We start from the raw sequence: 14,697 nt of genomic DNA, 5'->3' as shown, positions 1-14,697 counted from the left end.
TTTGCCTTTCCTTAATCTTTCTTCTAAGATAAGTCGTAGGGTCAGTATTGCCTCACATGTTCCAACATTTCTATGGAATCCAAACTGATCTTCCCCGAGGTCGGCTTCTACCACTTTTTCCATTCGTCTGTAAATAATTCGTGTTAGTATTTTGCAGCTGTAACTTATTAAACTGATAGTTCAGTAATTTTCACATCTGTCAACACCTGCTTTCTTTGGGATTGGAATTGTTATATTCTTCTAGAAGTCTGAGGGTATTTCGCCTGTCTCATACATCTTGCTCACCAGATGGTAATGTGTTGTCACGACTGGCTCTCCCTAGGCTGTCAGTAGTTCTCATGGAATGTTGACTGTTCCCGGGGCCTTGTTTCGACTCAGGTCTTTCAGTGCTCTGTCAAACTCTTCACGTAGTATCATATCTCCCATTTCATCTACATCCTCTTCCATTTCTATAGTATTGTCCTCAAGTACATTGCCCTTGTATAGACCCTCTATATACTGCTTCCACCTTTCTGCTTTCCCTTCTTTGCTTAGAACTGGGTTTCAATCTGTGCTCTTGATATTCATACAAGTGGTTCTCTTTTCTCCAAAGGTCTCTTTAATTTTCCTGTAGGCAGTATCTATCTTACACCTAGTGAGATAAGCCTCTACATCCTTACATTTGTCCTCTAGCCATCCCTGCTTAGCCATTTTGCAATTCCTGTCGATTGCATTTTTGAGACGTTTGTATTCCTTTTTGCCTCCTTCATTTACTGCATTTTTATATTTTCTCCTTTCATCAATTAAATTCAATATTTCTTCTGTTACCCAAGGGTTTCTACTAGCCCTCGTCTTTCTACCTATTTGATCCTCTGCTGCCTTCACTATTTCATCCCTCAAAGCTACCCATTCTTCTTCTACTGTATTTCTTTCCCCCATTCCTGTGAATGGTTCCCTTATGGTCTCCCTGAAACTCTGTACAACCTCTGGTTCTTTCAGATTATTTAGGTCCCATCTCCTTAAATTCCCACCTTCCTCTATACGTACAGTCACTAAAATTTACTGACAAAGTGACAGCAAGACACAAGATTCTCACTGCTTGGTAGAAGCAACTGCACCCTTGTTTTACATAGTTTTTTAAAAAAATTATGGTCTAAGGTAGTTAAAGAAACTAAAATTCAATGTGACAGGTCTTCCTAGACATTTAGTCTTAATGTATGTATGTCTTATCAATTCTGCATTGTACAAACCTTTTTTCGTGGGCTGTTTAGGGACCCACATGAAATACAGCTTTGGGATAAGAATACCTGCTATCTTATAAGGGCCAAATATCGCCAGGAGAACTTAGTTTCTTTTTATATCTTTATGCAAAGATCAGAATAATGATCTCGCTTCGGCTTTTGATATTTCACTACTGCTGTGTGATTGCACTGTACTGATACAGTGTGTCAACACACTGCCCTTGTCGTAGGTGCACTCTATTCCATTCCATTGCGCTTGGATCACTTCATAAAAACTAGATGCTAGCTTGTTAGGACACATCCTTAGTAATCAAGGAACAGCTAGTTAGATAACAGAATGAAGTGTGGTGCTAAAAACTGTAGAGGGAGACAAATGCTAGACTGAAGTAAGCATGTTAGAGTGGATGCAGGCTGCAGTAGTTATGTAGAAATGAAGGGGCTTGCACGGGATGGACTAGCACGGTGGGCTGTATAAAGCCAGTTTTTGGTCTGAAGATGAAGACATCTGGATACTATTAAATGATGAACTTAAGAATACCCTTCTTTTTCTTCAAATTTATCTTTTGAATACCTTCTATGTGGCTGTCACATACTAACCAGACATAGCTGTTTGATTATGGGTGTTTGGACACCTGCGGCATTTGCCTCATATCAGCATCTGTGTAACTGATATATAATGATTACTTCTCCATTTACTAGTTATGCAGAAATAAGTCAATGGTTTCCTTAGAATTTCTGAATCTCATTTGAGGCTACAAACGGATCTGTGGCATAGTCCAAGGTCTGGGGTTAGGTTGGAAAGTGGTCTCGTTGTCATTTGGTAAAACTTTATATATAAAAAAAATAACATTAGTGTTGTTTTGTGGTGTCCTGCCAGACACCACACTTGCTAGGTGGTAACCTTTAAATTGGCCGCGGTCCGTTGGTATATGTCAGACACGCGTGTCGCCACTATCAGTGAATGCAGACCGAGCACCACCACACGGCAGATCTAGTCTAGAGAGACTCCCTAGCACTCGCCCCAGTTGTACAGCCGACTTTGCTGGTGATGGTTCACTGTCTATATATGCTCTCATTTGCAGAGATGACAGTTTAGCATAGCCTTCAGCTACATCATTTGCTACGACCTAGCAAGGCGCCATATTCAGTTACTACGAGGGCTATCCACAAAGATGCAGGCGGCCGAATTTTACGACGAAGGAATTTCCAAGCTCGTCCATCGCTACGATAAGTGCCTTAATTTAAATGGCAACTATGTAGAAAAGTAGTATTTAAGTTTGGCTTTCATCTGTATATAATAAAAAAAATTTCCAATACTTTATTTATTTTTAATTCCAAAACATAATGTACTTTGTGGATAGCCCTCATATAAGTACTATCTTCAAGAATGTATTCTGAACAGATAATATCGTGAATCATGTACCGTCAAGAGCGATGTTCATCATTAATGGATTAAAGTTAAGTATGAAACTAATTACGTCCGCTTTCTGAATTCTCATTCCTTGTCATGTTCCAGACCTCACGTCAGTATAGTTCTTCCCTCCTCACGCTAGCCTGCTTGAGCTAAAACGCGTGCATTTCAGTCTCCACTCATAACATGGTGTTGGCTCTTCTGCTAACACCAAATGTCCCCCCCCCCCCCCCTCCTACAGCTTCTGTAAGAGTAACAAGCAGAGCAATAGTCCAAAATACGAAATGCTATTATTTCATTCATTCATTCATTCATTCACTCACTCACATGTTATGTTTCAAAAATTCTATGGCAGAGCTTACAGCAGCCACTGTGGCTAACAACTTGTGACTTGCACTAATTGACTCAGACTGATAGTTATGAGGATTACCTCAAAACGTGTGTTAGCCCCCCTTCCCCTATAAACCTCACATCTTGGTTTGAGGTGTCAAGGGATTTACTAGGATTGTTGTAGGAAATTCAACAACAAAATTTTTAACTTTTTTTATCTTATGTTATGGGAACAACTTTTTCTAAGTGAACATAACAGTTGCAGTAAATTTTATCAAGTTACAAGTACAAGGGCCTAAAGGAAGTTACACCACTTATCATGCAAACGGATATTTTATTTTCTATGAAAATACACATGGCAGTTAACAATGTTGTATTTGCAAGATCTCTGTTGGTGCTCATTACTCTTGTCGTTGCCATTCAGTGGCCCAGTGCCTTCAGCAGTGACAGAAGGAAGAAGATTCTGGAAGTAGTGGTGATGAACAGGTGGAAACAAGGGCAAAAGTTCACCCGCATTCCTTTTTTTTCTTCTTTTGATTATAGCCTGTGGTCCTGTGTACAGCTTCTATTGAAGTATAACAATGAAATTGTTCAATTTTGGACAGAGTAACTGAGTGACCTATTTTAGACTTCAGCTTGAAGTAAAATTCCACATGCAGTCAAAGAGTTTCCTCGGAGACGAGTGTGAACGGATTACGCTTTTGATACTGAATCCACCACATCTTTGGCCACCGCACTAGTTAATGTTCCGTGTCAGTCTTCCTTTTGGTGACAGAATTCAAGTTTTCCACAGACAAGGAAGTCTTTATCATTATATTATCTTGAGATTTTATCCCCCTCGACTTGGCAACAATAATGTATCAGTCAATGGGACAAAATGCTGTAGTTTTGTATTGAAGCAAAATCACCTCGAGAGGGGAGATAGGAATGACCACTTGTGATGAACTTTTTGGTCTAAGATTTTGATGTTATTTTTCTCACTTAAAAATTGTCAATGTCCTCTCTGTTTTCTAATTCCTGTTCTACCCGACAAGTATCACTGTAAATGAGAACGCCCTTTATGGGCGGTGCTCTTGTATTGGCGTGTTTGGCTGAATGGGCACCAGTTTCTGGGAAGCTTCAAGATTGTCACTTTATCACAGCAGTACCTGGATACTAATTTCAGGTAGGAGGAATACCAACAAGGTAGGAAAAGATAGTCTCTTACTGTAAAGATAACACACTAAGCTGCAGACACACAATTAAGACACACGTAAGCTTTCGACCACAGCCATTGTTGGAAAAAGAGAAGCATTCACCATTCATTCACATGAGGGAGCACACCTCACGCACATGTGACTGCCATCTCCGGCAGCTCAGGAATGGAATTATCACATGGTACGGTTGCAGCCATCTCGAGGAGGGTGGGGAAGGGTAAGGGATAGCAGTGTACGGGTGAGGAATGCCGTTGGGCAGTGTGTGTAGGTACTATAGTGCTAGCAGGTGCAGCATCAGGAGTTTGTAGGGCAGGGAGTTAGAGAAGAAAGGAGACGAGCAGGGAAGATGGGCACATGTGTGGGCACAGGGTGGCAAAAACAATTTAGGAGATGGGAATGAGGAGGAGGTGATAAGGACTGAGGGAGTAGAAACTTTTGGGTGAATGGTGTGGGGACAGAAAGTTACTGCAGCTTGAGGCTGGGATAATTACAGGAGTGGAGAATGTGTTGTAAGGATAATGCCCATTTGCACAGTTCAGAAAATCTGTTGGTGCTCATCGCTCTTGTCATTGCCATTCGGTGGCCCAGTGCCTTCATCAGTGACAGAAGGAAGAAGATTCTGGAAGTAGTGGTGATGAACAGGTGGAAACAAGGGCAAAAGTTCACCCGCATTCCTTTTTTTTTCTTCTTTCGATTATAGTTGTAAGGGGGTTGGGGTAAGTTTCGGTAACAAAACGGATCAAGTAAATATAGTTACTTGAATGTTGTTGTGGAGGTGAGGGTACAGGCAACACCAACTCAAAGAAAGGCCTCGGCGCTTGTTTGTGACGTCATGGCAGCTAGGCACGGCGAACGCCGGGTCTGTTGCAGGCATACTCATAATGGTGGTGTCTCCCTCTCTGACACAGGAAAATGTGAAACTATTGGCGGTAGTTGACCAACACACATTGTTCTGAGAGATTTCTGCAATCAATTAATTGTGCAATTCAATACACTTCTTAACAAATAGTGTACTCCTGAACTTAAATTTCCACCTGTTTTAAGGATTGACATACAAAAACAACTTCATGGTCCAGCAGCAACAGAACTCGTGCTTCTTTACCTTATTTGTAAATCTGAGGAAGTTACGTTTGTACTGGGTTGCTTTTATAAGAAACTGTGAACATATTGGTGCTCTTCTTTAGGTATCTTGGTTGACTATGGGGTGAGGAGCACTGAATGTTAATGAAATATCTTGCAATTGTACACATTGGGGGAGGGGGCGGAGGACAGAAGAAGAGGCAAAAGAGAGATACTTGTTTTATCAAATAAAATTTTTTTTTATCTTATAAAGTTTCTCCTTTCAGTTGCAATAGGGGAATGTTTAGGTATCTTTTCTAATGTGCATGTTTAAAAAAGTTTACACTCAGCAGTATTTTTGATGTATGAAGCTATTTTGTTTGCTGTTTAGAATTCCTTTCATTGAAAACGACTGTAATCTAATGACTGGCAACAGTTGGACATTTACACATGTAAATTAATTCACATTTCCAGTGACGATGTCAAACAAAAATAAATAAATAAATAAATAAATAAAAGAAACAAGTTAATTGTAAGGGGGTTGGGGTAAGTTTTGGTAACAAAACGGATCAAGTAAATATAGTTACTTGAATGTAAAATTTCTGAAGCTTGCGATGGGGCTAAGCATCTTCTCATATTGATCTACGTTTGTTTTGACAGGATTCAGTAATACAGAACTATGATCTTCATTTGTAGCTTTACGATAGTAAGAAAATCTTTCATCTAAATAAAACTGCAGAATCCAAAACAATACCAAACATTTTGTCCAAAAATAAGAGATTTATAGTGATAAGCACGCCCAGGCATTTCTGGCTGCAACAGACCTGGCGTTCGCCGTGCCTAGTGACGTCACCAACAAACGCCGAGGCCTTCCTTTGAGTTGGTGTTGGTACAGGTGGCACGGGTAGTGAAGAAGCCACTGAAATCTGGCATGTAATGTTTAGGGGCATGTTGTGCCACACAGCGGTCTACTTGGCTCTCAGCCACAGTTTGTTGGTGGCTGTTAATCGTGGTGGACAGCAGGTTGGTGGATATGAACCCTGTGGCAAGGGGTTGGGATTGGAAGGGTTGTAGAGATGGACTGGGTAAGGACTGGAATAGGGAGGGTGGATTGGGCACGTCTTGCTCCTGGACCTTCCACAGGGCATAGGGTTGTCCCTTAACTGCAATAACTTTTGAATTTTATTTGTTCCTGTAGGATTACATGGTGTACAGTGCACATACAGGGTGTTTCAAAAATGACCGGTATATTTGAAACGGCAATAAAAACTAAACGAGCAGCGATAGAAATACACCGTTTGTTGCAATATGCTTGGGACAACAGTACATTTTCAGGCGGACAAACTTTCGAAATTACAGTAGTTACAATTTTCAACAACAGATGGCGCTGCGGTCTGGGAAACTCTATAGTACGATATTTTCCACATATCCACCATGCGTAGCAATAATATGGCGTAGTCTCTGAATGAAATTACCCGAAACCTTTGACAACGTGTCTGGCGGAATGGCTTCACATGCAGATGAGATGTACTGCTTCAGCTGTTCAATTGTTTCTGGGTTCTGGCGGTACACCTGGTCCCCACAGAAAGAAGTCACAGGGGTTCATGTCTGGCGAATAGGGAGGCCAATCCACGCTGCCTCCTGTATGTTTCGGATAGCCCAAAGCAATCAGACAATCATCGAAATATTCATTCAGGAAATTAAAGACGTCGGCCGTGCGATCTTGCATAAACCACGAGGTGTTCGCAGTGTTGTCTGAGGCGGTTTGTGCCGCCACAAATTCACGAAGAATGTCCAGATAGCATGATGCAGTAATCGTTTCGGATCTGAAAAATGGGCCAATGATTCCTTTGGAAGAAATGGCGGCCCAGACCAGTACTTTTTGAGGATGCAGGGACGATGGGTCTGCAACATGGGGCTTTTCGGTTCCCCATATGCGCCAGTTCTGTTTATTGACGAAGCCATCCAGGTAAAAATAAGCTTCGTCAGTAAACCAAATGCTGCCCACATGCATATCGCCGTCATCAATCCTGTGCACTATATCGTTAGCGAATGTCTCTCGTGCAGCAATGGTAGCGGCGCTGAGGGGTTGCCGCGTTTGAATTTTGTATGGATAGAGGTGTAAACTCTGGCGCATGAGACGATACGTGGACGTTGGCGTCATTTGGACCACAGCTGCGCGTTGCCCTCTGTGGTTGCCGTACGCGGTCGCCCTACCTTTCCAGCACGTTCCTCCGTCACGTTCCCAGTCCGTTGAAATTTGTCAAACAGATCCTATATTGTATCGCTTTTCGGTCCTTTGGTTACATTAAACCTCCGTTGAAAACTTCGTCTTGTTGCAACAACACTGTGTTCTAGGCAGTGGAATTCCAACACCAGAAAAATCCTCTGTTCTAAGTAATAAACCATGTTGTCTACAGCACACTTGCACGTTGTGAACAGCACACGCTTACAGCAGAAAGACGACGTACAGAATGGCGCACCCACAGACTGCGTTGTCTTCTATATCTTTCACATCACTTGCAGCGCCATCTGTTGTTGAAAATTGTAACTACTGTAATTTCGAAAGTTTGTCCGCCTGAAAATGTACTGTTGTCCCAAGCATATTGCAACAAACGGTGTATTTCTATCACTGCTCGTTTAGTTTTTATTGCCGTTTCAAATATACCGGTCATTTTTGAAACACCCTGTACATGTAACATAGAACATTTCAAAAAATGCAAAAACCTTCACTATCACATACTTCCTTACTATACTAACTATACTTGCCCCACCCAAGGTTAACTACATTCGAAAGTCGACCGTGGAAAGGTCATTTAGGAAAAAATTTCCACTGTCCTGTCCAAGAAGGCTACATCGGATTCGGTGGGTAGCCACCTAGAAGGCATCAATGAGTCGGAGCATTGTCAATTGCCCAATCTTATGCCAGCTCATAAGTACAGGTTCAAACAAGATCAGATCAACAACATTGCAAGTCATAATATTAATTCTCTACGTAAAGCAGGAAAACTAAAGAATTTGACAGATGAATTAGGTAAACAGAAAATTTTAGTAGCGGGACTCCAGGAAATGAGAAATACTACGGAAGAACCATTCGAATCACAAGGCTACAGAATTTACAATGGGAAAGCTGGAATAAGGGTTATGAAAGAATGTTCCCAATTTGGAACTGGGTTTATACTCAATGTGAAAATAATAAATTCAGTTATTGATTTTCAGGCCATCTCCCCCATAATTGCAACTTTCAGTTTAAAAGCATCCAACAAAATTTATACCATCATTAATGCCCATGCCTCTAATAACGAAAAGAATTTTCTAACAAACTCTAGGAAAGAAGTGGAAAAGTTTTGGGATCTACATCTACATCCATACTCCGCAAGCCACCTGACGGCGTGTGGCAGAGGGTACCTTGAGTACCTCTATCGATTCTCCCTTCTATTCCAGTCTCGTATTCGTGGGAAGAAGGATTGTCGGTATGCCTCTATGTGGGATATAAACTCTCTGATTTTATCCTCATGGTCTCTTCGTGAGATATTCGTAGGAGGGAGCAATATACTACTTGACTCGTCGGAGAAGGTATGTTCTCGAAACTTTAACAAAAGCCCGTACCGAGCTACTGAGCGTCTCTCCTGCAGAGTCTTCCACTGGAGTTTATCTATCATCTCTGTAATACTTTCGCGATTACTAAATGATCCTGTAATGAAGCACACTGGTCTCCATTGGATCTTCTCTATCTCTTCTATCAACCCTATCTGGTACGTATCCCACACTGGTGAGCAGTATTCGAGCAGTGGACGAACAAGCGTACTGTAATCTACTTCCTTTGTTTTCGGATTGAATTTCCGTAGGATTCTTCCAATGAACCTCAGTCTGGCATCTGATTTACTGACGATCAACTTTATATGATCATTCCATTTTAAATCACTCCTAATGCATACTCCCAGATAATTTATGGAATTAACTGCTTCCAATTGCTGACCTGCTGTATTGTAGCTAAATGTTAAGGGATCTTTCTTTCTATGTATCTGCAGCACATTACACTTGTCCACATTGAGATTCAATTGCCATTCCCTGCACCATGTGTCAATTTGCGGCAGATCCTCCTGCATTTCAGTACAATTTTCCATTGTTACAACCTCTCGATATACCATAGCATCATCCGCAAAAAGCCTCGGTGAACTTCCGATGTTATCGACACGGTCATTTATGTATATTGTGAATAGCAACGGTCCTACGACACTCCCCTGCATTGACCAAACAATAAACCAAGTAAATATTAACAGTGTCAAGATCCTCTTAGGGGACTTAAATGCCCAACTTGGAAGAGAAAAGAAATACCAGGATATCATTGGAAAATGGGCTCTACATAAACAAACAAATAAGAATGGTCAAAGACTTGTTGAACTCTGTAGGGAACACAAACTGATCTCAAAGTCCACATACTTCAAAAGAAGGCCAAACAAACATAAAACTTGGAAACATCCTGATTTGAGAAAAGGAGAATGGCAACTGCATCATGTATTTATGGACAAAATCTTCCACAGAGAAATCTACAATGTTAAAGTATTAAGAGGGGTAGATAAAGGTCCAGATCATTAAATTGTCAAAATCAAAATTAAGTTCACTCCACTAAAAAAGAAACCAAAATGCAATAAATGAAAGAGGAACTTCGATCCCCACCAATAATTAGAAATGATAAATGTAGAGAAGACACACAAAATATAAAACTGACAGATAATTTAGAAGAACTGGTTCAGACTCTCAGGCAACAAGCAGAAAATTTAGCCCCATTGAACCCACATAAAGACATCTCTGGTGGAGTTCAGAATGTGACAAAATTCGTGAAGAAAGACATCATGCATGGATAAAATTTCAAACACACAAAACAGAAGAAAATGCAACCAAGCTCAAAAATATCAGAAAAAAGTTCACACAGATTATCAGGCAAACCAAGAGTCAATCACAGAAAGACCTAATTGACTCCATAGAAGAAAATTACCATAAAAGCAATTCCAGAGACTTTTACAAAATGTTTGGAAGACAATTACAAAAATTTGCCCCCCCCCCCCCCTCCCCCTCACCCACGTTAATGCTGCAAAGGGAAGATGGAAAAATGGCACACAATGACAAGGAAAATGCTAAAATCATGGCAAAAGCATTTAGTAAACTTTTGAATTGTGAAGAACCCCAGGAACTTTTAGTAATTAATACACACACACACACACCCATCAAGACTCCATCTGATCTCATAAACCCTCCAACAATCCAAGAGGTGGAAACAGCACTTGGAGAGATGAAAAATTATAAGGCATGTGGAGAACACCAAGTTTTTGCAGAAATGTGGCAGTGATATAGTTTGAACATCCTTACACATAGCCCTAACAAAAATCTGGATAACAGGAAAGTTTCCCGAACATTGGACCACAGCCATAATCCGTCCACTCCACAAAAAAGGAGATAAAAGCAACCCAGATAATTACAGAGGTATCTCTCTCTTAGACTGCACATACAAGATTTTCTCCAGAATCCTATACAAGAGGATCAAAGAGCAACCAGAGGAAGAATTAGGTGAATACCAAGGAGGCTTCAGACCTTGGAGAAGCTGTGCAGAACAGATCAACACTTTAAAATTAGCCATAGCACATTACAAGAAATGAAATAAACCTCTTGTAGTAACCTTTGTGGACTTTAAAAAAGCATATGACAGCATCCATAGACCTTCAGTGTTAAAATTCTTAAGAAATTTCGGGCTCCATACAAAATTAACCAAATTGATAGAACTCACCTTAACCAACACTGTATCGAAAGTCAAGTTTAGGGGGAGCTCTCTGAGCTGTTCATCATAAAAACAGGTTGAAGACAAGGAGATTGCTTAGCACACCTGCTGTTCAACTCTGCTTTAGAATACATCATGAGGGAATGGTACATCTACATCTACATCTACATCTACATCCATACTCCGCAAGCCACCTGATGGTGTGTGGCGGAGGTTACCTTGAGTACCTCTATCGGTTCTCCCTTCTATTCCAGTCTCGTATTGTTCGTGGAAAGAAGGATTGTCAGTATGCCTCTGTGTGAGCTCTAATCTCTCTGATTTTATCCTCACGATCTCTTCGCCAGATATACGTAGGAGGGAGGAATATACTGCTTGATTCCTCAGTGAAGGTATGTTCTCGAAACTTCAACAAAAGCACGTACCGAGCTACTGAGCGTCTCTCCTGCAGAGTCTTCCACTGGAGTTTATCTATTATCTCTGCAAAGCTTTCGCGATTACTAAATGATCCTGTAACGAAGCGCACTGCTCTCCATTGGATCTTCTCTATCTCTTCTATCAATCCTATCTGGTACAGATCTCACACTGCAGAGCAGTATTCGAGCAGTGGGCAAACAAGTGTTCTGTAACCTACTCCCTTTGTTTTCGGATTGCATTTCCTTAGGATTCTTCCAATGAATCTCAGTCTGGCATCTGCTTTACTAACCATCAACTTTATACAATCATTCCATTTTAAATCACTCCTAATGCCTACTCCCAGATAATTTATGGAATTAACTGCTTCCAGTTGCTAACCTGCTATATTGTAGCTAAATGATGAGGGATCTTTCTTTCTATGTATTCGCAGCACATTACACTTGTCTACATTGAGATTCAATTGCCATTCCCTGCACCATGCGTCAATTCCCTGCAGATCCTCCTGCATTTCAGTACAATTTTCCACTGTTACAACCTCTTGATATACCACTGCATCATCCGCAAAAAGCCTCAGTGAACTTCCTATGTCATCCACAATGTCATTTATATATATTGTGAATAGCAACAGTCCTATGACACTCCTCTGCGGCACACCTGAAATCATGTTAACTGACCCACCACTCTTAAACAAAATTGCCATAGGAACCCAAGAAATCAAAATTGTAGATAAATTTAGATATCTGGGAGAAATCATAACATATAACCCCAATGAAAAGCTGACATGGCATAACAGAATAAACGAATTGACTAGAGCACAGTATACCACCAAGAACACCTACAGCAAAAAGAGCCTGTCGATAGCAACAAAATTAAAACACTACAAGTCAATCAATCAGAAATAACATACACAAGTGAAACCTTCTTCAAAACAACGAACACTGCGCAAATAGACAAAATACTCAAAAGAGAGAGAAGAATCATCAGGACGTGCATCAACAAATCGTACCAGAAAGATGGACACTGGAGAGTAGCTACAAATGAAACAGACTACAAGGAAATAGAACCAGTAATGAGTACAATCAGGAAGAAACACACTTTTTTTTGACATCTAATCAGAACACCAGAGAACAGGATTATCAGGAGAAAAACACCAAAATTGTGGAACAGTAAGTACAGCATTAAGTGGATTACAGAAATCAAAGAAAATATGGTTGAGTTACGGATTACTTTGAAAGACCTAAGAAACAAAACTGACAAAACCAGGAAACTCACAGACAAACAAACCAGACTGCAAATGAGAATCAACAAACAGACAATGGGAAGGGTGATTTCTGATGAAGAAAGAAGGATAAGATCCGAGAGAATGAAGAAGTACTGGGCTGACAGAAAACTGGAAATTTCTTTGTATAAAGTTGTATCTAAAAACAAAGATGATGTGACTTACCAAATGAAAGTGCTGGCAGGTCGACAGACACACAAACGAACACAAACATACACACAAAATTCAAGCTTTCGCAACAAACTGTTGCCTCATCAGGAAAGAGGGAAGGAGAGGGAAAGACGAAAGGATGTGGGTTTTAAGGGAGAGGGTAAGGAGTCATTCCAGTCCCGGGAGCGGAAAGACTTACCTTAGGGGGAAAAAAGGACGGGTACACACTCGCACACACACACATATCCATCCACACATATACAGACACAAGCAGACATATTTAAAGACAATCTTTGTCTTTAAATATGTCTGCTTGTGTCTGTATATGTGTGGATGGATACGTGTGTGTGTGCGAGTGTGTACCCGTCCTTTTTTCCCCCTAAGGTAAGTCTTTCCGCTCCCGGGACTGGAATGACTCCTTACCCTCTCCCTTAAAACCCACATCCTTTCGTCTTTCCCTCTCCTTCCCTCTTTCCTGATGAGGCAACAGTTTGTTGCGAAAGCTTGAATTTTGTGTGTATGTTTGTGTTCGTTTGTGTGTCTGTCGACCTGCCAGCACTTTCATTTGGTAAGTCACATCATCTTTGTTTTTAGATATATTTTTCCTTCGTGGAATGTTTCCTTCTATTATAACCATATCATTAATTTGTATAAAGTTGGCTAGAGTGGTCCAATGAAGCCCATAAAATGAAAATAAATCAAATAAATACTAACATCACTGATTATAATTAACAATACTTACAAATTAAATGTGGGCAGTTCTCATCAACACTGTAAAGTTCCTTTTCACCAGATAGTCTTTTAGGTTCTTCAAAAACTTAGTGTCATGTACGTTGTCATGCAGTGTTTTAGGCAGACTTCTTAGTAATTTGGTACCTCAGTACTGGGGTCCTTTTTCAAGCATTGTCAGTCAGGGAGGTATGCTTTGTACGTCATTCTTCCTCTGGGAAATTGTAGGTGGGTACACTAGCATTTGTAGTCCACTCTGCACCGTCTTTTGTGACACACAGTTTTATGTATGTAAAATGAGGAATAAGTTAAGATGCCTAGTCTTTTGAAGCAGTTTCTGCATGTTACAGAAGTCTTTCTTCTTAATATGATTCTGCCTGCCTGCCTTTTTTAAAATTTGAACAGCCTTTTTATTTCTTGAATGTTGGACTTACCCCACACTTCCACTCCATACTGCAGGTATGGTTTGAAGAGTCCTTGGAATTCTGTGCACAGAAGCTGTTTGTCTGTAGCTGCCTCAATATAAATGTGACAGAGCTGAGTTTTTTACAGGCAGTGTTAATATGTTGTTTCCATTTCAGATTGTTATCCACTGTAATACCTAATATTTGATGGTTTTGGTTTCTGACTAATATGCATCCCCTATTGGTACATATTGCTTCCTGTTGCATAGGTATGATACTATCCATGTCACTGCTTGCCCTCGAATACCATAGCTTTCCAATTTTGTTATCAGTATTTCATGGTCAGTAGTCTCAAATGCACTTCCTGTCGATCTCAGGAAGTGCAAAACTGCTAAGCAGGGATGGCTAGAGGACAAATGTAAGGATGTAGAGGCTTATCTCACTAGGGGTAAGATAGATACTGCCTACAGGAAAATTAAAGAGACCTTTTGAGAAAAGAGAACCACTTGTATGAATATCAAGAGCTGAGATGGAAACCTATTTTGAAGCAAACAAGGAAAGCAGAAAGGTGGAAGGAGTATATAGAGGGTCTATACAAGGGCGATGTACTTGAGGACGATATTATGAAGATGGAAGAGGATGTAGATGAAGATGAAATGGGAGATACGATACTGCATGAAGAGTTTGACAGAGCACTGAAAGACCTGATTTGAAACAAGGCCCCCCGAG

Source organism: Schistocerca cancellata, chromosome 11 (genome assembly GCF_023864275.1).
Source record: "Schistocerca cancellata isolate TAMUIC-IGC-003103 chromosome 11, iqSchCanc2.1, whole genome shotgun sequence".
NCBI lineage: Eukaryota > Metazoa > Arthropoda > Insecta > Orthoptera > Acrididae > Schistocerca > Schistocerca cancellata.
This window is presented reverse-complemented; position numbering follows the sequence as displayed.